Here is a 25,923-nt window from a genome sequence, read left to right as displayed (position 1 = left end):
ATGTAAATTAATGTGTCAAAACTACTATTCTAGTTATTTTTAATGTTCAGAAGTTTCTGTGCTTTAATGGAAATATAGTATTTTATTTTTCTTAGGAAGTCATTTCTTTTTGAAACTAGATTTTGATTCTGACTGCTTTGCATGCCTGTGGTGGTTTGAATGAAAAATGTCCTCATCAGCTCTAGTATTTGAACACGTGGTCACCCATTGGTGGCGCTGTTTGGGGAGGTTTAGGAGGCCCTGCTGGAGGAAGTATGTCACTGGAGGCAGGCATTGAATGTTGACAGGCTTGCCTCACTTCCTGTTTGTGCTTGCTGCTTCATGTTTATGGTTAAGTTCTATCTCTTCATGGTTACAGTAAGAATGTGAGATCTCAGCTTCCTGCCAGCTTGGGATCCATTTTTATTTCTTGAGCTCTAAATTGCTTGCTGCAATGATGTTTGTGGCTGGAGAGTTCTTGCATTATGGTGGATTTCATCAAACTCATTTCTATCTGGCAACTTTACTCTTCACGGGGTGGGGTGTTTCTTACAATGTCCTAAAACCTGATTTTATGGTTTTTCTCTGGTGTTACATTTTCATTCATTATTTTTTTTTCCAGTCCTTTTAAACATACTGCTTTGTTCACATACTGCTGCTTTCTTTTTGGGTCATATAATCATTTCAGTTGCTGCAAAATATTTTTATCAAGATCAAACTTTTATGGCTTGCAGACTTTTAGATTATGGGCTTTTCCCTTCACCCAACACCTCCGCTTTCCACCCTGTTTGTGGAAAAACTTGCTGTAGATTAGTTTTGAATGTCTGTTTGCACCTTTTTGTGCTCAAAACCAATACTTAGACTAATTTTTCAGCTCGGAATTCCTGTTCTCTTAAATAACGTGAATTCTGACTTTAGATACTCGTGTTGGAGAGGCACCTTCTCGTGGTGGAATGTTTTACATGTTTTTCCTCCCCAGCTTTCATTGTGGTTTCCTTAGGCTTCCTGGCACATTTTGTGGCTTTTAGATTTAACGTAGCACAGAGTCTCCGCCTTGCAAGTACTCGTTGTTGTTTTAGGTTGGCATTAGACGTCGACACTGCAGTTAGATTTATGTGGAGGTGGTTTATTATTAAGTGCTCCCAAGAAAAGCAAGAACACGGAGGCGTAGGACAGAAATGGGCTTTGGGCCGAGCAATGGTAGAAGACCATGGGAAATCCCACTTGGGAATGTTTGACTAGAATCTGAAGGAAGTTTAAAGGTCCTTCTTTCCATCCATCCTCACTGTAAGGGCTTTTGAGTGGTTACAGACCAATCAATTAAAGGCTTCCTTAGGAGGAATGTGAATCCCCAGGATGCTCTAATCTTACATTGCCTCTCAAAGGAGGAGCTAACAGCTCGAGGCCAACCTTTTAGGCAAGGAAGTGAAGGTATATAGGGAGATGATGCACAGGAGTTGTTAATATTGCAAAAGAATCAGGACAGAGCAATGGCTTTGCCTACTGCAGCCCATCTTTTGTCCGTGCCTAGAGCTAAATCCAGTATCAGCCTGTGTGCAGGTCTAACCCTTGTAGTTGGTGCTGGCAAAAACAAAAAAACAAAAAGCCAGCAGAGTCCACATCCTCTATTCGTTGGGTTTTCAGCATCGCCTTTATTTTTATATTAAAAAATTAAAATGGTGTTACCTTGTCCATGTTTTATGAGCTTGAAACAGGAAGGTATCTAGTTTAGTGCATTCTTCCAGGGCATAAGAAATGGAATGTAATAGGAATAACTTAAAAAGGAGAGAGAGAGAGAGAGAGAGAGAGAGAGAGAGAGAGAGAGAGAGAGAGAGAGAGAGAGGTGGGGGTGGGGGTGGGGGTGGGGGTGGGGGTGGGGGGTAACGAACAAGTGATGGCATAGGAAAATAAAAGAAATAACTTGGATTTTAAAAAAAAAAAACACCTAGCTTCTTCACAGAATACTGGCAGGAATTTAGAAGGATCGTGACTTGGCCTTCAGGTAATGTGTCCAACATAGACATAGACTGATTTGAAATTAGTTGTTAGTCTTATAAAATTACAGGTTGGTATTTTCTGCAAAGAAAAACTTGACTCTCCTGACTATTTTATTAGTAAGAAACATGATGAAGCCAGCACAAAATGCCTTACCAAATCCACTTTGCTGCAATCATATAATTTTTCAAGGGTAAGAAGAATAAAAGTTCCGTGGTAGCAGATTTGCACTCCTCCCATTACCTACTTCCATACTTTCTAAATGCAGCCATCTGAGAGACACAGGCCAGTTATCAAAGCAAAATAGCACACAAATGAAATCCAGGATCTTATTACTGGGGCACGACTCTTTTACAGGGGTTGATCTGATTTGTAGGGATGTGCAAGAAGAGATTCTCTCTCTCTCTCTCTCTCTCTCTCTCTCTCTCTCTCTCTCTCTCTCTCTCTCTCTCTCGTGTGTGTGTGTGTGTGTGTGTGTGTGTATGTGTGTGTGCACATGTTTTAAATAGATGTGAATAAATCATATGATCATTCGTCTGTCTCTGGAGTTACAACTTAAGCAAAAGTATTTGTTTTTCTCATTGAAATGCTTTTAAATGTCTACACTTTCTGAAAACAGAATAGCAAAACTAAGACAGAGGAAAATGACACACACACATATGTATACACACACACACACACACACACACACACACACACACACACATATATATATATATATAACAAACTACCATTATAATGGCCCGAGTGGTAGAATCAGACCTGGGGTGGCCACAGGCTTTTCAATTCAACTCCTGCTGCCTTTCTCAAGTTCCATAACTTCCTCTACACAGCTGGATCTTCATCTGCAAAGTGTGCATGGAAATCACACTGCACCACTAGGAGGCCAGGTGATGTAATGATGGATAGGATCCATACTAATAAATGGAGTGACCTGACACTTCTGCATCACTGGTGCTTGACGTTGGGTAACAACTCATGGAACTCACATTTCTGCTAGCTACCTTTATGGTATTTTAACAGTACATACGATGGATGTAGTTTGTTTTCTTTTCTGTTTCCTCCCTCCATCCCTCCCTTATTCCCTCCTCCCTCCTTTTCTTCCATAGGTCTATGCGTTAGATTCATATCCACAGGCATATTAAAATACCTCTCATTTCTGTCATATGTGTTATTCAATAAGGAAATACAGTCTCTCTAAAACACCAAATGAAAATACACAGACGTTCACAGAAGCCTTTCCAGGTTTCAGCCTGACCCCCAGGGACACAAAGCACTGGTATTTTAAGCAAAACTACTTCCTCTCTTTCAAGAATGGCAAAGGAAAATTATGTCCTAATTCTAGACACTATGGCGCTCTGTGAGCTTTGCCTATTAATTTACTATAAAGCTAAGCGAAAGCATGTACTTAGTTTGGCATCATAAAAGAATTGTACATTTAAAATAAACAAGCTAAAATATACAAACAAATACGATAAGAGCATTTTGCCAAGTAAAATTGCCAACTTTCTGAGATAAACTAGGCTAATAGCTCATTCATCACTTTATCATGGTCAAGTCCTGCATGGGTTCAGTTAATAGTCCCAGTTGATTTTATTATGGAAAGGTTAACAATACACAGACCAGTTCTGGTCTATTGTGAAGCCTACATCTGTATTTTAAATCATATTCCTAAAAAAGCCTTTCCAAACAGACACTGGCCACTTTTACTTGCAAATGGACATTTGTTGAGGACTTTACTATGAACAAAGAGACTGCCAGAAACTCCTTACAAGAACAGAAACATGTCAAATGATGCCATTTTTTTAAATAGAAAACAAAAATCAAAGTATTTTTCTGTTTCTTTTCACAAAGAATAAGAGTCTTTCTGGGAAACAACATAAAATCTATTAAGAAGGTCAAACTGCCCTTTGGATTAGACAGAACTGATTAAGAGCTGCAGCTTCTGCTGTGTGCCCTAGAAAAGATGTCCCAGCGATTTATGCAGGGTCCTGTAGTCTGGTCAGAAAAGGAACCCAAACCTGCATTTATTAGGAAATCTAGAGAGTTATGTGGGAATTAAATAAATGGATATGTTTTGAGGTATCAATACAACTGAATAGGAACTCAAGGAATAGGGGTTTCTTCTTCTTTGGTCTTAGTTCAAGTCAATATCAGCTATTTCAGTAAAGTAATAGGAAGGGCCAGTGGCAATGCAAAGTGAAAATCAATTAAACTTGGAATGTCAGAACAAGCAGGGGTCTCTGACTGGGCTGGAGTCACTGAGGATGTAGTAGTTTATAGTGAGATACAACTTAGCACTTTGGTGGAATTGGTAATGAGAGGGAGAGTATCTTCTACAAAAATAATTTTAATATAAAGTACGTTTTATACCTTCCAAAGTTGTGAATAATGAATATGAAAAGAAATCGCCTATTGCAATACTTGAAATTTTAGTGCACTGTAGGTACATTGAAATGCTAATGGGGCAAAATATAGTTTATTTATCATGTACAAAAGTATATTCTAAATTGCTTTCTCAAAAGTTTCTTGGCGAGACTGGTTTACCTTTGGAGAACAAAAAATTTAAGAGATGGAATGTGGCGAACATTTATTAAAGGCGAACAATTTATTTCACTAAAGATAATCCTCTGCTTTGAGCATCAACCCTATAACCAGCTTTCAATTCTGAGACCTTTACTAACTTAAAACCTCATGATTTAGATTTTTATTATCAATGAGACACTAGCAAAGACAATAATAGCAACTAACGTTGCATGGGGTTGTCATAATGGAAAATAACTGGTCATTGAATGTCAAGAAGTAAGCTGGACATGAGCCATAGACCACGACAGAGTGTGTGCTTCATAAAGCCTGAGTGACAGGTAATCAGTCACATCGACACACACAAAGAACATATAATATTACTTAGAAGGGAGATGTCCCAAAGAGAAAAAAATACGTTTCTGGGGGAAATATGCAATAGGAATTTGAGTTGTCAAGTTTGGTCACACTTCATTGAGGATATGGATCTGTGCTTCAATTGAAAGGATACGTGAGAAATAATGATGTTGCCAGAAGTGTGATGTGTATTAAAACTGCCCAAGCCAGTGAGATCACAGAAGAAAGTGTATGGAAGAACTTGCTGAGGGGGGATTATAGGCAGTATTAAAGATGTGGGTTTTTATCCTCAAGCAACTGAAAACTCCTTGAATGATTTTTGAGGTGTGGGGTGACATAATCAGATTTTACCCCTATCGATCAGAAGAACAGCTTCTGCAAGACAAGAAAACCATGAGACGTGTGTAGTCCAGGTGAGAAAGTGACCACTTTTGCTGGGATGCTGTGGGATGGTCGACAGAAGAGAATAATTTTCGACTTTTGTGATAGATTGGATAAGAGTGCTGTTGAGATGGAGGGCCCAGGCCTAACAGGGCTACACATAAATGGTTAGATGGTGCTGTCTTTTGAGCAGAGAAACTGCTGCAAGGGAGAAAATAATATGTGAGCTTGGTCTTAATGTATATATCTGAAATACTTTGAAACACATATATCCATACATATGGGAGAATTCGATTTTTGGAGAGGACAAAAGAATTTGAGTTTTGGAGACAGCAAGACTTTTCATTGGATTTCCCTCTTGTATTTATATCTTTAGTAAATTTTCTTTTGGTGCTTTCTTTCTTTTTAAAATTGTATTTTACTATTAATGTGTTTGCATGTCATGGACCACACTTGGAGGCCTGGGCTAACTTTGTGGAGTTAGTTTTCTTCCTTCCACCTTGTTAGGATTCTGAGAATCACACCCAGCCATCAGGCTTGCTTGGTAAGAACTTTTCCCACAGAGCCATCTTGTCAACCATCTTTTGGTATTCCTTATCAAATAATATATTTTTGTTTACAAACAACCCCCTGAATCAACCCATCAACATAACTTTCCTTTGAACCATTGTGTTGCCTCGCAGTCCAACTTACAAAATTAAATATATTCACTACTTGTATTAGTCAGGGTTCTCTAGAGGACCAGAGCTTATAGAATGAATATATACATACATATATACATAATATATAAAATATAATAAATATATAATCCCATTCATACATATACACATATACATAAGGGATTAATTATAGTGGCTTACATGACAGGCATGGTACAGTTAGTCTGCCAATGGCTGTCTACCAATGGAAAGCCCCAATAATCCAGTAATTTCTTATCCACGAGGCTGGATGTCTCAGCTGGTCTTCAGTATAAACTGGAATCCTGAAGAAGTAGGGTCTAATGACAGTGAAGGAATAAACTTGCTAGCAAGCATGAGGGCAAACATTCAAAGATAAAAACTTCCTTCTTCCATGTCCTTTAGAGTTACCAGAAGATAGAGCCCAGAGTAAAGGTAGATCTTCCCACTTCAAAAGATCAGAATCAAAAGTAGGTCTTCTCACTTCAAATGATTTGGTTAAGAAAAATCCCTCACAGGTATACCCAGCCAGTTGGGTTTTTTAGTTAATTCTAGATGTAGTTAAGTTGACACTCAAGAATAGCCATCACATGACTCATCTCTTACTTATTATCCCATTTACTCCATTGCTTGTTCGCATTCTATTTCTGTTGATCTCATTTCCTTTGCCTGCCGAATTATGTGTCAGTATATGTGATCAACTGTTCAATTTCATGTCTTGAAGAAATCTTATACACCATTTATCTGAGCACAAACTTTTGAGCTTCTGATACCAAACATGAAGGGTCTTCAGTCAGTGGCTCACAGTTAACTTAGAGAAAGCAGAAATCTGGGTTTTATTCTAGACATTTTGAATTCTGTTTGCCACCCTTATTCTGTACCCAATCTTTGTAGGACAGCATTTGCACTTTTTATGTGTCTACTTTCTTCATTTTTGTGGTCAACTACTACCCAAGGTTCTCAATCTTGGTTCTAGTGCCATTTTTTTTGCATAATGCTTTGTCATGGGGAGGCTGTCCTATTGTGGAATGCTCAATAGTGTTGTGTCTTCTATCCATTATATTCCAGTATACCCACTATCTCCATGAGCAAATCAGGATTTTAGACATTGAGGAATATAAAATAGAGGACAAAACTGTCCTCAGTTGAGAATAAATACTATTGTCCATGTCATATTCATTTATATTTTAGTACCTTTACATGTTTATTGAAATTTAGCCTCCATGTACGATTCATTTGAGTCTATTCTGTGTTCATTGACACAGAGATTTTATAAGCCATGTATATTCTCATGTCATATCTTTGCCTTCAAAAATTATGTGTATTTACATTGCTTGTATTTCAAAGCGTAAATCTTACTATGACCTACAGGGAATGGTTTGATCTTCCTTTGTTTATGGCCAAGTCACTTTGTATATTAGTCTATTCTGACTGTATATTCTGGTCAAATTTGCCATCTTTCTGCTCCAAATCTACTGTGTATGCTATTTCCTTGTTTGAAATATCCTTTGCTGTTTTTTGACCCATGTATCCTCATTCTCAGTGTGGCCTTACTAATATGACTTTGCTCTTTATATTTCTGCATATTAGACCTACCTTTAATTCAGATCTTTTGAAGTGGGAAGATCTACCTTTACTCTGGGCTCTATCTTCCGGTAACTCTAAAGGACATGGAAGAAGGAAGTTTTTGTCTTTGAATGTTTGCCCTCATGCTTGCTAGCAAGTTTAATCCTTCACTGTCATTAGACCCTACTTCTTCAGGATTCCAGTTTATACTGAAGACCAGCTGAGACATCCAGCCTCGTGGATAAGAAACTAAGTCACATACTAAATGTACCATTAAATGTTAAAAGCAGTGCTTTGTCAGTAATTATTACTGTTTTACTTTGAAGTAAGGGAAACCAAATACTTGGATTTGATTTTTCAAAACATGCATGCCAGTGTACCAGTATGGTTCTTTTTCAATTGTAAAATGGTCCCAGTATTAAAGATTGCCTCCTGATCCCCCTGTTACTTATTTATTTATTTATTTATTTATTTTTATTTTTTTGGTTTTTCGAGATAGGGTTTCTCTCTGTAGCTTTGCGCATCTTTCCTGGAACTCACTCTGTAGACCAGGTTGGCCTCAAACTCAAAGAGATCCACCTGCCTCTGCTTCCTGAGTGCTGGGATTAAAAGAGTGTGCCACCACCACATGGCTCTGTTACATGTTATTAACAACCTTTAATTTTTTTTATCACATATTTACTTTTTAAAGATTTATTTATTTTATTATTTAAATTTTATTCATTTGTTGATATTATAATATAATTACATAATTTCCTTTTCTCTCTCCAAATCCTCCCATATACCTTTCTTTGCTCTCTTTCAAATTCATGACCTCTTTTTTCATTAATTGTTGTTACATGTATAATTTCCTAAATGTGTAAAGGTTTTATTGGCTGAACCATCTAGTACTGGATAACCAATCAGTGTGCTCTTCCTGGGGAGGACTATTTCTTTGACTCTCAGAACTCCTTAGTTACCCATTTTTCTTTGTTTAGGACTGAGGTCTCATGGACTTTCCCTAGTCAATTTTAGCATGCCTATTATTGTTCTTGTTCAACTCATGTTTAGGCATGCTTGTTGGTGATAATTTATGGGTGTAGCTTCTAACATTTCTAGGAGATACAGTCTCACAGCAAACTCTTACAATCTTTCCACTCATTTTCCTACTACTATCCCTAAGCCTTAGATGCTAGGGTTGTGTTTTAATGGTATCATTTGGGATCAGGCTCCACAACACTTTATTTTGATTGGTTATGTTTTTCTGTAATGATCCCCATCTATTGCAAAGAGATATTTCCTTGATGAGGGGTGAGGACTTGGCTTAATAAGGATAGATATTTAGAGTGTAGTGGAAGTTGTAGATTCTTCTCTAAGATTTATGACTTATTTTTACTTTTATCTGTAGGGGTCTTTTGCTAGCATATATGTCTGTGCAACTTTTCTGTGTAGTGTCTGTAGAAGCCAGAAGAGGGTATCACATCTTCTGGAACTGTATTTATAGATGATTGGTAGGCATAATGACATTGCTGGCAATCAAACCCAAGTCCTCCTTCCCTCCCTCCCTCCCTCCCTCCCTCCCTCCCTCCCTCCCTCCTCCCTTCCTCCCTCCCTCTTTTTCTCTCTTGTTTTTTTGAGGCAAGGTTTCTCTGTATAACAGTTCTAACTGTTCTGGAACTCACTTTGTAGAGCAGGCTGGCTTCGAACTCACAGAGATCCACCTGGCTCTGCCTCCCAAGTGCTGGGATTAAAGGCGTGTACCACCACTGCTCGGACATCTTCTCTTTGTTTAACCTTAGATCTCAAGTGCATTGTGGTGCAAGTGCTATGTTTTGTTTTGCCCATAGCAGCACTTGATAGTTTTTAAATGAATGCATAGCAAAATTAACAGGAATATTTTGTATACATAAGAGTAATATAATCGTCCTGATAGAAATGCCTTTATTCTTGAGTAAACTTAGTTAGGGATGGTTTTTATTCTTTTTTTTTTTTTTTTTTTTTTTTTTTTTTTTTGGTTTTTCGAGACAGGGTTTCTCTCTGTAGCTTTGCACCTTTCCTGGAACTCACTCGGTAGTCCAGGCTGGCTTTGAACTCACAGAGATCCGCCTGCCTCTGCCTCCCGAGTGCTGGGATTAAAGGCGAGCGTCACCACCGCCTGGCGGTTTTTATTCTTATTTTTTTAACTTATCTTTGTCTTTATTTCATTTTTTAAATGTTCCCCTTTTAAATCACCTCATCACAAATTTCTGTATATGGTTCATACTGTGAAAACTAGAATCTATTTAGGATGTCTTAGATTTGTATCATTAGGTATGCTCAAAAATATTTTATTATTTTTTGTTGTCCTCTTTTAGTGGGACTTTAACCTGAATGCAGAGGGATGTTTGAATATGACTCACAAAATGAAATATTGGTGCAGTAAAGTCTGGAAGAGTCATAGGGGCCCTGCCCACAAATAACTGAAAATTCCATATAGTACAAGTCACTTGCTGTGATACTGTGATTGCCTCTCTTAGTGATGATGGAGAAGAATTTAGAATTTAATGAAATACTGGTTCAGAAAGCAATATTTTGTAAGTCAGAAATAAAATTTTAAGAGGAAGTGATGTGAACCACAATTCCATGCTGTTGGGGACACTAGGATTTGACTTGAAGGCATTTTAAATTGCATGAACATGTTGAGAATATGGTTGGTAAAAGAGAGATGATGTAGAATTTTCAAAATATTAAATGACATGCTTCCTCTAGTTAATAATATACACAGCACCCATCTACTAAACTATTTAAGCAAAGTACAAACTTATTACTCTTCCCCTTACAAATTAAACTAGAAAGAAAGCCATAGACACAGAGAGCAGATGTTTAACTTTTTTTAAAACAGTAAAATGTTCAGATGATGTATGAGAAATTCTTACATGGCTTTAAAACTTATTTTCCGGAAATTCCATCAGTGATGTTGGAACTATTTTGAAAAATTTAAGAATGATTTTCTGATAACCCTATAATGTCTTGCTGCTCTAGGCTTCTGTCTACCATGCTTTAGGTGTGATTGGGCATCTACAACAATCCTCTCCTTGTAGCTCACTACTATTTTCAATTTTCCTCTGTAGTGTGGGAAACAAACTACTTTGTCATGCCACATCAATAAATAAATGCCAATGTGCCAGAATGTTGCTTTCTTAATGTTATTTCTAGGTACTAATTCCTCAAAACTCAAGATCAAAATACTGCATTTTAACTATATTTTTAAATTTAAAATGTACACAAAATACACTATTTGTTTAGAAATTCAGTTCTATGAGATCTACACATTGGTAGATCCATGTAACTGCTCTTGGAACTGGATTTCATTACATTTCCCTTATTCCTCCAATTTCTCCATTACCACTTTAAGGTCAAACTATGCCTACCTAACCTTTACTCCCTGGGAACCACAGATTACCTCTATGGTTGTATATAGTATTGCTTTTCTTACAAAAGCTGGTACATGGAATTAAATAGCGTGACGATTGGAACTGGCTTCTTTCACCCACCATCATGCTTTGGATCATCCTGGCTGTCACTTGTCTCTATAGTGCTTTTCCTTTTTAATGCAGAATGCTCTTCTAATGTCTTTTTAAAATTAAAAAAAAATTTTTTTCTTTTCTTTTTATTAAGAGATTTTCTATTCATTTTACATATCAACCACAGATTCCTCTGTCCTCCCTCTTCCTACCCCCCAGCCTTCCCCCATAATCCACCTCCTATTCCCACCTCCTCCAAGACAAGGTCTCCCCTGGGAGTCAGCAGAGCCTAGTACATTCAGTTGATGCAGGTCTAATCCCCTCCTTCCTGTGCCAAGGCTGAGCAAAGTGTCTCAGCATAGGCACTAGGTTCCAAAAAGCCGGCTCATTCACTAAGGACAGGTCCCAGTCTTATTGCCTGGGGGCCCCCTAAACAGTTCAAGCTAAACAACTGTCTCACTTATCCAGAGGGCCTAGTCTAGTTCCATAACTATTGGATCACAGTTCATGTGTTTCCACTAGTTTGGCTAGTTGTCTCTGTACTTTTTCCAATCTGTACTTTTTCTAATGTCTTAATAGTCCACACTTTACTCATTCATGGACAATTTCAAATTTTTGTCACTTTTAAATGACTGTTAAATGAAGCAAGTAGAAATTATCTACTACTACAAAAAACATTTTGAAAATAATTATTAATTCATATAAGAGAAATACTGTAGTAGATATTTCAAACTTATGGCAAGTATATATTTGTTTATAAGAAATTGCCAAAATACTTCCTATAATGGTTGTAAATTTTTGTATTTCTACAACTAGTATATGAGAATTCTAGTTGTTTTATGCTCACAAAAGCATTTAGAATTGTTAAGTTTGTTGTCGTTGCTTGCTTATTTGATTGTTGCCCTATCCTTTTAGCAGGCATTAAACATGTAGTAATATCTGCCTAGCACCTATTTATCCGTTCATCAGCATCCATGCATTATATAGCAATATAATATTTACTTTTAAATTAATTTTTAGATCCTAGATGGTAATGATAGAAAAGATGGTTTTGAAATAGAATACAGAAATGTATTACATAAATAGAAACTGCTAAAGATAAAAATGAAAACCAAGGGTCTTATGCAAGTTTTTTTTAAATCTTTAAAAGAAGTATGCGTATCTTGACTCTTTCAGCAAATATAAAGATAAGTTAAATGAGATTAGTGAAAATATTAAAAATAAACTTGACTGCATTGGCATACTAGGTCAATAAAGATCATGTTTGAGGTAGATCTAGCTTCCTAAACAGTTTAATTTGCTTTCTATCTATAAAATAATGATGGAATGGAAAAGGTAACCTTTCTACCCAGTTGTTATAAATTGAAATCAGAGCTATGGTCCTTGTGGAGTGGCTTTCTGATTACTTAGATGCATGTCCAAGTTACATTGAGTTTTTTTATTACCAAAGTAACACAGCATAATTCTAGAGTTTATGATTAGGTTAGTTTCCACTCAGGAGGAGTTTAGACAGGTTAGTGTTTTAGGTGAGCATTATAATGTTAGCAAATACTGTGTAACATTCACTGCATGCCATGAACCATACTATATACTTGATCCTCATATTAAAGCTGGAATAATAATAACCATGTGGTATTGGCATAAAAACAGACACATTGATCAATGGAATTGAATGGGAGTCCCAGACCTAAATTCCCACACCTATGGATACCTGATTTTTTTGATAAAGAAGTGAAAAATACACACTAAAAGAAAAAAACAAAACAAAACAAAAAAAACCAACACAGCATCTTCAACAAATGTTGCTGGTCTTACAGGATGTCTGTAGGTAGAAGAATGCAAATAGATCCACACTTATCATCCTGCACAAAATTTAACTCCAACTGGATCAAAGAATTTAACACAAAACCACATAAACTGAACTGATAGAAGAGAAAGTGGGGAATAACCTTGAACTCATGAGCACAGGAGAAGACTTTCTGAGCAGAACACCATTAGTACAGGTGGTAAGATCAACAATTAACAACTGGGACATCACAAAACTAAAAATGTAGCTGGGTGGTGGTGGCACACGCCTTTAATCCCAGTGCTTGGGAGGCAAAGCCAGATGGATCTCTGTGAGTTAGAGGTCAGCCTGGTCTACAAAGCGAGATCCAGGACAGGCACCAAAACTACCAGAGAAACCCTGTCTTGAAAAACAAAAACAAAAACAAAAACAAAAACAAAAACAAAACAAAACAAAACAAAAAACTAAAAAGCTTCTATAACACAAAAGATACTATCATTCAGACTGATGGGAATTTTTCTTTCTATCTTTCCTTTTTTTAACCAATTCCACATCCAATAGAAGACTAATATCCAAAATATATAAAGAATTCAAGAAACTAGCTATCAAAAAGACCCAATTTATAATTTAATATAAAAATGAGATACAGAGCTAAACAGTATTCTCAACAGAGGAAACTCAAATAGCTGAGAAACTCTTAAAGAAATGTTCAACGTCCTTAACCATCAGGGAAATGCAAATCAAAAGTACTTTGAAATTTTATCTTGCATACAAAACAAACAAACAAAAATAAACCAACCAAACAAAAGAAATAGTTCATTTTCAATTCAACTTACAATGGAAGTAAAAAATAGAAGTTAATAACAGATCTCCAAATATTTACTTATTTGTGGATATTAATTCCTGTTCCCACTTTAATTTTAAGTGTATGTCATTACCTACATTTGTATAAACTAATTACCTTGGAAATTGTTTAAATGCTTTTAAAATAAAGATCTTTAGACAATAAACAAACAAAAAGTCATGATGTTGATACTGTTATTCACTGGCCAATATGTTAGCTGGCTGCCATGTCACAGACTAGAACTCAGATCTAGACAGCTCTGTATCTCACAGACTCTATGTCTAACAGCTCTAACAGACTATGGTATCGAATTAACCTTATGTGATGCAACTTCTACTTCATCTATCCTCTTTGGTCCTTCTCCTCATCATAGTCTGCTCTAGCAACTAAGACCTGTTTGTTACTATTGTATTTCAAAGAAATTAACATGTAAAAAATTTAATGTTTATATATATATATTCATTAGGCATCATAATGTTCATACAGAGAGGTCAAGGTAAGTATTATTCTACACAGGTGACAAACAGTGACCCAGAAATATTGTGCTTTATCCAAAATACTGAGAGTAAGAACCTAACAATCCAGGTCTGATACAAGTAGCACACTCATTGACTTCATTGCATCTCTTCCCTCATTGGGGTGGTGTCGTCAAGAGTTCCCCCAAGAGCCCATTCTTCCTTCAGTCATGTAACTATCTGCCTTCACCTGTGGCAGGCTTAGCCCAAATAATTTAGCCAGCTCAGGTGCCATTCAACAGTCACACAGAAAACGTGTCCAGACAGACAGCAGTGCGAGCTCATTTCCTTTCTCCTACTGCTCATCCTTGTAGTCTTGGCCATTTGTCTTCTTTTTATTTACTCTGAGATTAGTCTGGCCTTTCTATGGTTTATGAGAGATTTGCTTGATTATTTCTAATTAGTGTCATTTTTACTTGGAAACAGTTCCAAATTAGTAACTACGAAGAAGGAGAAGGCTATGATTATAATAGGGGCATGACACATTATTATTTAGTTTCATATTCCTTGAAATTTTTATGATTATTGCTTTATTCTAAGTTTGTTCCAAATAAACAATGGACATCTTTTGTGCTTAAACAATGCAACTCAGAATTTACATCAGAACAAAATGTACCTTGCTAAACATTGTCGTATTTGAAAATGTGATTTAACCTCTAGAAGACAGTTGATTAGCAGCTGCTATTGTTTTTCCTGTTTCTAGTGGAGTCACTCGACTGCTTATGCTGACTAGATAATTTGATGTAAAGACACAGAGTAGGTGGTAAAAAAAAGCTATGAAATTTTACCTGAAACAAAGAAGTCAAACAACGAGTACAAAATAATGGTTAGTGAGTGGATGCAAAAGAGTTTAAATAAGATTCTTTTTGACTCCATAGACCCTCAGCATGCTATCTTGAGTACAGGAAGTACTCTGAGATTTGGTTGGCTTAATATATGAGTCAGCTCTCCCTATAATAGATTAATTCTATTTAGCATTGTTCTACAATGTTCTGGTCAGACCACATACAGTAGGTTTTCATAATTTATCCACAGCTCAGAAGAAGCACAATGCATTCTCTAGCTCTGAGAAATGAAGAAAAAATAAATTGTAATTTCTAGTGTTCCCAGAGGTATGAATTCACAACAATGAATATGGATCAGATATTATACTGGTAGAAACTTAATTCTTCACATTGCTTCACAGCAGATGGCTTGATGATTAGAATTGTGTAAGAGATCGCAATCCTTGCTTTCACGACATCCTCTGCAACTGATGACAAAAACTTCCTACTTTTTGTTCAGTATGACACAATTAATACATAATGTGGAAGTGTACTTTATGTTGGAATGTTTATGACCATTGAAACCCGGAAGTCAGAAAATAGAGATCTCAGTAGATATCAGCTAGATTCTAGCTGGAGTAGCTATTTATGCATGTGTTCATATCTTGTACCATAGAGCCAAGTTACCAAGTTATTCTTTCCTGTGTTATATAATTATGTTCCATTGTGTAATATGCTATGTTCCTCCATTAACTGCAAATTCAGTGTTTTGAATGATCTATTTATGTTCTTGAAATTATTTTTTATTTATTTATAAAACTTCTATCTTTAGTTCTTACCAAAATTATTTTTGTTTTCAGTGCTTCCTTTATACTTCCTTGTTCCTTTTCCAGGCCAATAAACATGTAAGTTCAACATCAACAAATGCCCCAAATTGGTCTTCCTCTTCCCCCTCCTTCAATAAATCTGACTTTCTTGGGACTAATTCCTGTCATAGTTACAGTTTTTTAAAACTTTAATCAAGCCTAAACATACCTAGGAAGAGAGACTCTCAGCTGAGGAATTGCCTTCATTAGATTGGCCTGTGGGAGTTTTATTTAAATCTGATAGTTCCATGTCTGATGTCAAAGAGCTTTCGTGGCTTCATCCAGCTTTTCTGACTGCAACACACTTCTCTCTCAGGCTGGTTCTACTGTCTGTCTGCACCTCTCCTTGGAAGATTCTGCAACTTTTTTTTTTAATTTTATTTTACAATACTATTCAGTTCTACATAACAGCCACAGATTCCCTTGTTCTCTCCCTTCCTGCCCCCTCCCCTTCCCCCCAGCACAACCCCCATTCCTACTTCCTTCAGAACAATGTCTCCCCCGAGGACTGGGATCGACCTGATAGACTCAGTCCAGGCAGGTCCAGTCCCCTCCTCCCAGATTGAGCCAAGCGTCCCTGCATAAGTCCCAGGTTTCAAACAGCTAACTCATGCAACGAGCCCAGGACCTGGTACCACTGCCTAGATGCCTCCCAAACAGATCAAGCCAATCAACTGTCTCACCTATTCAGAAGGCCTGATCCAGTTGGGGGCCCCTCAGCCTTTGGTCCATAGTTCATGTGTTTCCATTTGTTTGGTTATTTGTCCCTGTGCTTTATCCAACCTTGGTTTCAACAATTCTTGCTCATATAAACCCTCCTCTTTCTCACTAATTAGACTCCCAGCGCTCCACCCGGGGCTTAGCTGTGGATGTCTGCATCCAGATTCCTCAGTCCTTGGATGGGGTTTCTGGCCCAACTATTAGGATGTTTGGCCATCCCATCACCAGAGTAGGTCAATCCCGGCTGTCTCTTGACCATTGCCAGCAGTCTTTTGTGGGGGTATCTTTGTGGATAAATAAATTGTGGCACATATACACAATGGAATACTACTCAGCATAGAAAAACAATGACATCATGAGGTTTGCAGGCAAATGGATGGATCTGGAAAAAATCATCCTGAGTGAGGTAACCCAGACTCAGAAAGACAAATATGGTATGTACTCACTCATAGGAGGATGCTAGATGTGGAACAAGGATGACTGGACTGCTACTCACATCACCAGTGAGGCTACCTGGAAAACAGGACCCCCAAGAAAGACACGGAGAAATGGATGAGATCTACATGAACAGCCTGGACATGAGTGGGAGCAATGAAGGGCGAGGGTCGAGGAAAAGAGAGCGGGAGATCCTAGCTGGATCAAGAAAAGAGAGGGAGAACAAGGAATAGGAGGCCATGGTAAATGAAGACCACATGAGAAAAGTAAGAAACAAAGAGCTAAAGAGGCCCACAGAAATCCACAAAGATTCTGCAACTTTTGATCATGTATCCTTCCTGACTCTAAAGTCAGAACCATGTGGCTAATTCTGCCAAGCTGTTCTTTTGGGATAAGCCTGGTACCCTCCTTAAATTGCATTTGCATAAAATTTTCTTTTTTGCTCCACCTGCTCTTTTTCACTGTAGACCCACATAAGAGTGATTTATAATAAGCACATGACAGAGTCAATATTACTGTCTTGAAATCTCCTCTGCTAAGAAAATTAGTCCAAAAGTCTTCAATTTAGTATCAGGAAGATTCTTAGGACAAGGACATAAAGCAGCCATATTCTTTGCCAAAAGATTATAAAAATGGTCTCTAGTCTGGTTTATATTTTTGTTCTACCTGAAATCCTTTGATCTGGGCCTCCATAGTCCACATTGTTCCTAGCCCCATTGTCTTTCAAGTACCTACTAAGATAGCCCATTAAGTCCTGCTTATAATCTTCAATCACCTTGAAATCCAAAGTCCCAAAGTCTTCCTAAAACCACAAAATGAAGTCTGTCACAGCAATAACCCATTCCATAGCGCCAACTTCTGTATTAGCCACGTTTCTATTGCTGTACTAAAATACCATGGCCAAAGAAAATTATAGAGGAAATATTTAGAACTTATAGTTTCAGAGGGTTAGAGTCTATAACCACCATAGTAGGGAACATGGAAACAAGCAGGTATGGGATGAGAACAATAGCTGAGAGCTCATATCTTAAGATACAATCACAAGGTAGAAAGAATTAACTGGGAATGTGTGGGCTTTTGAAACATTAAAACCTAATCCCAGTGACAGACCTCCTCTAACAAGATCACACCACTTTACCCTTCCCATATAATTCCACCAACTGGTGAACAAATTTTCAAACACACGATCCTACAGGAATCATTCTCATTCAAACCACCACAACATTCTAAATATTTATCACATACCGACAGATAAGTGAAATTCTCACCCCTAATCAAGAAACCCTTTCTCTTTGCAATATTACAGAAAGCCACAGCTGATCAAAATGCAGAGTTGTGGAGCATAGTACTAAATGATACATCCACAATACAACTCTTACATTTAAGACTCAGGAAACACTGGGGAAGAAGAGATGAAAAGATATATAAGTCAGAGGAATGGGAAATTTGCTGTGAGATTGTGTCTCCTAGAAATGTCAAGAGGAACTATACCCATGAAGTCCCACTGACATGGCTACTTAAACATGACCCAAACTAAGAGAATGTGATGATGAAGTAGGAGGAAAGCTCATTAGGCCTCAACTCTAGACAAAGAATTATAGGAAATTAAAGAAGGCTGAGAGCTAGAGAAATAGTCTTCCTCAGGGAATGGTTATCCAATACTAAATGGTCATCCCTGAAAACATAAACACATGAGTAACATTATACTAAGAAGGTCATATTTATATATTTAGGAATATATATATATATATGTATAATGTAACATATATTACATACAAAAACAATTATAGAAAAAGTGACCATAAACATTTTAAATTATTCTTCACCCCTGATCAGCATTTGTGGTGCTAGAAGGTACCCTGTATGATACAGAGGAGAAAGATGATGATAAATATCACCTAGATACGAACCCTGGGACCTACAACAGGGACTTGCCTGCCTGCAAGATATATTGGTGCAATAGCACAAATATTATTGAAGTAATCAACTACTTTCTCACTGGATTTAAGGTTCACTCCATGAAAAAGAACCCATACCTGAAACTGCTAAAGTATCCAAGAATCTGATACTAGATAGGTCATGGGCCTAGGGAAAAACCTACTGTTATTATTCTGCTAAAGGAACAGCAATAAAATGACTCCTAATGATACACTGCTATATCTATAGATCCCCATCAGAGAAATTTCTGGCAGTAGATGGGAATTAAGTCAGAGACTCACAACTGAAAAATATGCAAAGACTGAGAGACTTTGGAGCACTCAGTTATAAATGGGATGTCTTTGTCAAACCTTCTCCTCAGGGTCTAGGGATCTATGTGGGAGAGGAGGAAGAAAGATTGTAAGAGTCAGATTTATAGATGACTCCAAGGTAACAGTGCCTTCCAGATGCAAGATGAATGCATCTGTGAACTAATAGAGACTGTGGCATCACTACAAGACTTGTGCAAGTTCAAGCTAAATGGTGTTCAGCACTGAGAGAGTGAAGTGGACATGGGGTCCTGCTCATAACCAAGGAGTTATTTACAGTGGATACCCACTGAAAAAGGGAAAATCAGTTTTCTCCAATGGAGTGTCGCTGGGTTTATTAATCACTCTCCAGGGGAAGCCCTATACTCAGGGATAGTTGGCTATCACAAAACAAACTCTATCCTTTTATTTTCTTGTAGGCTTTTTATTTGATTTTGTTTTATTTTGGCTTTTTTTTGTCTCTTTGGTTTATTTGTTTTGACTTTCAATATGCTAGTGTGGGTATGGCAGTGGGGAGGATTTGGGAGGAGTTTTCGGAAAGAGAAAAACACTACCAAAATGTATCATATAAGAAGAATTTAAAATTGTAGTTACATCATTACCCCTTTCCTCTTCCCTCTCCAACCCACCTCATACATCCCCTTGTTGCTTGCTCTGAAATTCATGGCCTCTTTTTCTTTAATTGTTGATAAGTATTTTATTTATATATTTCTAAATATATAAATAGAATCTGTTAGGTCTGTATACTGCTACTTGTATATGGATGACTTCAATGGGGATCCAGTTGGGCCCTATGTGTTTGTTCTCAATCATCGGTAGCACCTAGTTCCTAACTCCAAATCTTTAGATGTGTGTGTACAGCCTGGAGTAACAGCAATAACCAGGGAGGTAAAAAGGGAGCAGGGTGGGTGAAGAGCAGTGGAGGAGGGATAGAAAGGTACAAGTGATCTGAAAGGGGAAATGGGAAAAATATGGGAAAGCTTTAATTAGGGAGGAGAAAGAGAGGTCAATAGAGGAGGGGAGAGGGGAGGAAGGTAACATTGTCTGAAAATGAATCATTAGTCTCTTTTGAAAATGTTGGTCAGTGTCTGTATTAAGTCTCTGAGAATTTCATACATTGTAGTTTTATCATATTAAAAATTCTTCAAGCACTTGAATTTACATCCTTTCCTGAAACATGACCATGTCAAATTGACTGTGGATATCTAGACTCAGAGTTTACTAGTTCTTGTTTTATCTAAACTGTATGTCTATGATTTCATGTCTTCAAACCATCAACTCGCTAAGGTATACTTTGTTAAAGTCCAGCAGTTCAGTAGGGGAAACTTAGTATTGTTTTGTCCGCTCATTTCAGTCAAAAGTACAAACATTTTAAATATACATATTGAAAGAAATTTCAGTGCCATTTGTCTTAGTGGATTTTATAATAGGCCAAATTAATTTACTGGTTAGTCTACAATTTTCTTACATGTTCTAGAGTCTCTTTTGGTAGTGGCAACAAAAATTCGTATGTAGCTTAAGGAGCAGACATTTATTTCTCACAGTTCTAGGAACTAGATTATCCAAATAGATGCTCTAAGATTGGGTTCTGGGTCAAGATCATCTTGCTGGCTTGCAAATGTCCATCATCTCATTCACATTATATGTGCTCAGAGAACCTCTTCTTTTTGCTGAGAGAGAAAGAGGGGGTGGAAGGAAGGGGAGGGAGGAAGACAGAAGATGGGGAGAGAGAGACAAGACAGAGAGAGAGGAAAGAAATACACACAGAGAGACAGAGAGACAAGAGAGACAGAGACAGAGAGACAGAGAAAAAATAGTGTTTCTATGCTGTTCCTCTTATTATAAGGACACAAATCTTCTCATCATTGCCTCACGCTCACAGTTTTATGAAAGCCGTATTTCTCAAAGTTCTCATGTCAAATATAATTTTGTCGAGGGTTGAGGTTTCAATCAGCATATGAATGGATGGGATGACAAGCATTCTGTCTGGAATACTAGCTACTGCGGTCCAGTTTTGCAGCTTGCTTCAGAATCACGGTTCATATAATCTCCACAGGAATCTTGGTCACAAAGACTGTCACAGTCAAATACATTTGGGAAACTCTGACTCAAGTGAATCAAGATTTTTCCATTGAAGGTTTTCTCAGGGCCTTGAATGTGCACATAATCTTGAATTACTTAGAGGAAGGTTTTATAAACATTCAAGACATTTTTTACAACATGCTCATTAATATTTCCCAGTTGCATACTTCACAGGAAGCAATGTAGAAAATATTAATACTGACCAGAGAAAATTTTGTATATATGTAGATCCACTTCATATATTAGAATTTATAAGCATATTATGATTACTTAGAAAAAAAGTCTTATTTTTAATGAATATTGTATTTCAAGTCTGTCATTGACAAATATAGCATAATATTATGAACAAGAAAGACATAGAACAGTGTTTCTGAGTCAATTTGAAGTATATATGGAGTACTAGAGTGTTGGATTGGAGAGGTTTGATGAAATATAGAATTGTGCACTTTCTAGACATTTTTAAGCTTCTGTCAAACAAAATTTTAAATGGAATTTGTTTCTCTCTTGCTGAAATATGTCCATATGCAAGGCTTTGCATTTATTTATGTGCATGTATATCTACAACAGAGTGTGGATGGTTCATGTACCTGGTTTGAATTCCACCTACTAGTGTCTTGTTATCATAGTAGAGGAATCAGGCTGTACACAATGAAGTGACTTCTTGGGATCTGTTAGCTAACTGGGACCACAAGCAGGGCTAGAGTTAAAACATCCTACCTCTTACGTTAGTGTCTTTTCCCTGCTACCTTGGTTTTTCACCTTTTTAGTCTTTCCAACTCTTCTTTCAAATGAGAAATTCACATTTGTCAGAGACACATGGTTTTAAAAAACGCATTAAGAGCATGCAAGATGACTCTGAGGGTGAAGATGCCAAGCCTGAGTACCCACCCAAATTCAAACACTGGAACCTACATGGTGGAAGACAAAAACTGACTCATCCACCTTGTCCCCTGACCGACACATGATTGCCATGGCATGCAACACACACACACACACACACACACACACACACACACACACACACGCACACGCACGCACTCACACGCACGCACGCGCACACACACACACACACACACACACACACACGCTTGCACATGAACAAAATAAATGAATAAACACATGACTAAATTAATATAAAATATTTTAAAGTAGATTACATAAATAAAAATGCATTAGATGTGGCCTTCACATGGAGGGCATCATTAACACATATAGAAACAGGGAATAGCCTGTTTCTCATTGGCTGTTAATCCTGGGGAAATACCATGGTTCACAGCTAAAAAATAAATTAATTTTTTTCATTAGCCAAAGCATTGCTCTTTGAGAAAGAACAAAATAGAAATATCCACTTTTCATTTTAAAAAAGTACCTTAACAAGTGGTTGGAGAGCAGTTACTCACACAGAAGGACAAAATATTCAGGTCCTGGCCTTTGGGGTATATACTTCTAGAACCTTGGCCAGTATGGAGTGACTCATTTTGGTGAATCAGACCCTTTCCACAATTTCTCTTGAGGACAGCAGGTCCTGGGAGGAGAGCAGCATTGTTTAGAGGATCCATCTCTCGACTAGTCATTTGAGTGCATGGGGATATATGCATGTACTGTTCTCCATCAGTGGAAAAATGGTGCCTTTGTCCTTATCAAGGGTTGATGAGTTATCCACACAAAATTACAGATGAGTCACAAGTACAATTTTGTGACATTTCTGTTTTTTGTTCTTCCTGCTTGGAGAGACTATATGAGCTCAGAAATCTAATTACCCTTTGATGATGAAGCAAGATGAGAGCAAGCTCAGAGCATGGAGGTTTTTTTGTTTTGTTTTCCCTATAAACTTGGCTCTAACAATGACTGCTAGAGGATGGTGCCTACCTGAGAGCAATGGAGGCTTCATCATTGTCATGGTCAAGACATTTCCCATGGCTTTGATGATGGAGTGCTGTTTCAGATTTTTACCAATTATATTCATCTCATCTGGTAAACTTGTCCAGACAGAATATGCTGAATTTAAGTGCTGTCGCTGGAGGGTTCCCTTCAGTGGGAACAAAGGTTGCGAATTAAGAAGAAACACATCCATTCTGTGTGGACAAAGTAGACACAATGTGAAACCAATTATCAAGCACTCAGGTTCGGTGTATGGTGATGTTAAGACCCAGATTACAGAGTACTAATGAACAGAGCTGGAAAATGTTCTGGGCAATACTCTCTTGTTTACAAAGAAACCATTTTCACAGTACAGAGAGTAGCTTCTGGAATGCAAACCAGTCAGGTGGTATTTGTCCGTTTGGAGTTTACTTTTGTGTGCGTGTGTGTGTTTGTGTGTGTGTGTGTGTGTGTGTGTGTGGTTGGAATGAGGGATAACTGTGTTTATTTCAATCAGGTCCATCTGTGGCTTACTTTGCCTGGAAGGCCACAACAATGGGAAAGAACTACGTGAAGGGGAAAACTTTCCTTGAAAAGATAAAGTGAAGGTCCAGAACTTGAAAATGTCTTTTTTGCAGCTATCTTAACCCTCAAGGAATGTAATGCCATAGATGTCGATTGCTCTGTCTGCTGTGAATGTGTTGCTCTGATTTGGTTGATAGATAAAAAGCTGATTGGCCAGTAGCCAGGCAGGAAGTATAGGATAGGCAGGATAACTAGAGAAGAGAATTCTGGGAAGTGGAAGGCTGAGTCAGGAGATGCTGTCAGCTGCCTCCATGAGAAGCATGATGTGGAAGTACCGGTAAGCCACAAGCTACGTGGCAACTTACAGATTGATAGAAATGGGTGAATTTAAGACATAAGAACTAGATATCAAGAAGTCTGCCACAACCAAACAGTTTATAAGTAATATAAGTCTGTGTGTTTGCTTGGATCTGAGTGGCTGCCGGCCTGGTTGGGACTGGAGAAAACTCCAACTGCAATGTAACATGAATTGGATGTAACGCAAATTGCTAAATGGTCTTATTTAAAAAAAAAAAAAACAAAAAAACAAAACCTGAAGTCAGATATTGAGGTGAAAGCTGAAGATCAGAGGGACAGAACAAGCCATCCACAAGTTCTTACTGCTATGAAATCCTCAGCCCAAGAGAGAGCTACTTCCTGTATACTCATGCCTATAAACCTTTCTCTGCCCTGCCATCTTACTTCCTCTCTCTGCCCAGCTACGTCACTTCCTGTCTGTCTGTATGGACCTCCAGATCTCTATGATTAAGTAATGTTGGAATTTAAGGTGTGTGCCACACCATGCCTGGCTCTGTTCTCAGTGTGGCCTTGAACTCACAGAGATCTGGATGGGTTTCTGCCTCCTGAATGCTAGGATTAAAGGTACGTGCTACCACTGCCTGACCTCTATGTTTAATATAGTAATTGGCTTTCCCTATGATCCCCAGGCAGGCTTTGTTTGTTAGAGCACAAATAAAATATCACCACAAAGGAAGGCTTTAAAGGGCAAATATCAGAAGATAGCATAAAAGTTGGGATCTGCAATGAAGCTGACTTTAGGTAGTTTACTCTGACTGATTTTCAAGCTGTCATGCTATAATGAAGAAGTGGCTGAACAATTCTATTTTAAGATAATCTATCTGCTTACACATATCTATGGTATGTTTTATTTTTCCAGACTTTTTTCATACTTATTTCTACAGGGCTTAATGGACTTATGTTTTTAAAATGATAATAATAATAATAGACTATTAAATTCAACTTCTAAGTGTTTAGGAGTTGGGAAGGTTGTATATTGACTTATTTATGTATTCATTCATTAATTATTTATTTAATATGTATGTCTGTGCACCATTCTCATGCCTCATGCCATGGAGATAAGAAAATCCCCTGGAACTGGATTTACTGATGGTTGTGAGCTGCCATGTAGGTGGTGGGAACCAAGCTCAGATCCTCTGGAAGAGGAGTAAGTACCCTTAACTGCTAAGTCATCTCATCAGTTTTGAGTTGGAAAAGTTTAAACTAGTTATTTCTTACTTTTAATCACACTTGATTTCTGGAAATTACATTGCAAAGCTAGAATGACAAAATCAGTACAGTTTTCATATATTTTACATTTACTACTAGATATTGCCTATGTTTCCACAAAGCAAAATGCTGATTTTGATGCCTTTAGAATGGAAAACATCTGTAGGCATTGATGGATTCATGAAACAAGGGAAGTGTCTTACATGTTGTGGTGGTTTAAATAAGAATAGCCCCCATAGGCTCCTATATTTGCATGCTTAGTCATTAGGAAGTGGCACTGCTTGAGAAGGATTAGAAAGTGTGGCCTTGTTGGAATAGGTGTGGTATTGTTGGATGAAGTGTATCACTCAGGGTAGGTTTCGAGGTTTCACAATTCCAAGACAGGCCTCATGCCTCACTCCTCTTCCTGCTGCCAGTGGATACAGATGTAGAACTCTCAGCTACTTTTCTAGCACCATGTCTGCCTTTGTACTGCCATACTTCCTGCTGTGATGCTGATGTATTGAATCTCTGAAACTGTAAGCAAGCTCAATTAAATGCTTTCTTTTGTAAGGGTTGTCTTGGTCAAGGTCTCTTCACAGCAAAGAACACTGACTATGACAGGTATTAAGCACCATTAGGTGCAGACCAGGAAGTGTCTAGAGTACTCTGTGTGAGAATACTACAGCAAGGAAGTATTAAGCAAAACCAGTCTCCCTTGGGAGATGTGTAGCTAAATGAATCACGGTTTGCTGGCAAAGTAAAAAGAATCTTC

At 37.6% G+C, this 25,923-nt stretch overlaps 1 pseudogene; it reads left to right on the top strand.

Moving 5' to 3' along the window:
* The first annotated feature begins 23,062 nt into the window (after window positions 1-23,062).
* Window positions 23,063-24,705, top strand: LOC114697319 (annotated as a pseudogene).
* The last annotated feature ends 1,218 nt before the right edge of the window (window positions 24,706-25,923 follow it).

Source organism: Peromyscus leucopus, chromosome 11, assembly GCF_004664715.2.
Source record: "Peromyscus leucopus breed LL Stock chromosome 11, UCI_PerLeu_2.1, whole genome shotgun sequence".
NCBI classification, from domain to species: Eukaryota; Metazoa; Chordata; class Mammalia; order Rodentia; family Cricetidae; genus Peromyscus; species Peromyscus leucopus.
The sequence above is the reverse complement of the archived record's forward strand: the minus strand, read 5'-3'. Positions and strand labels throughout refer to the sequence as shown.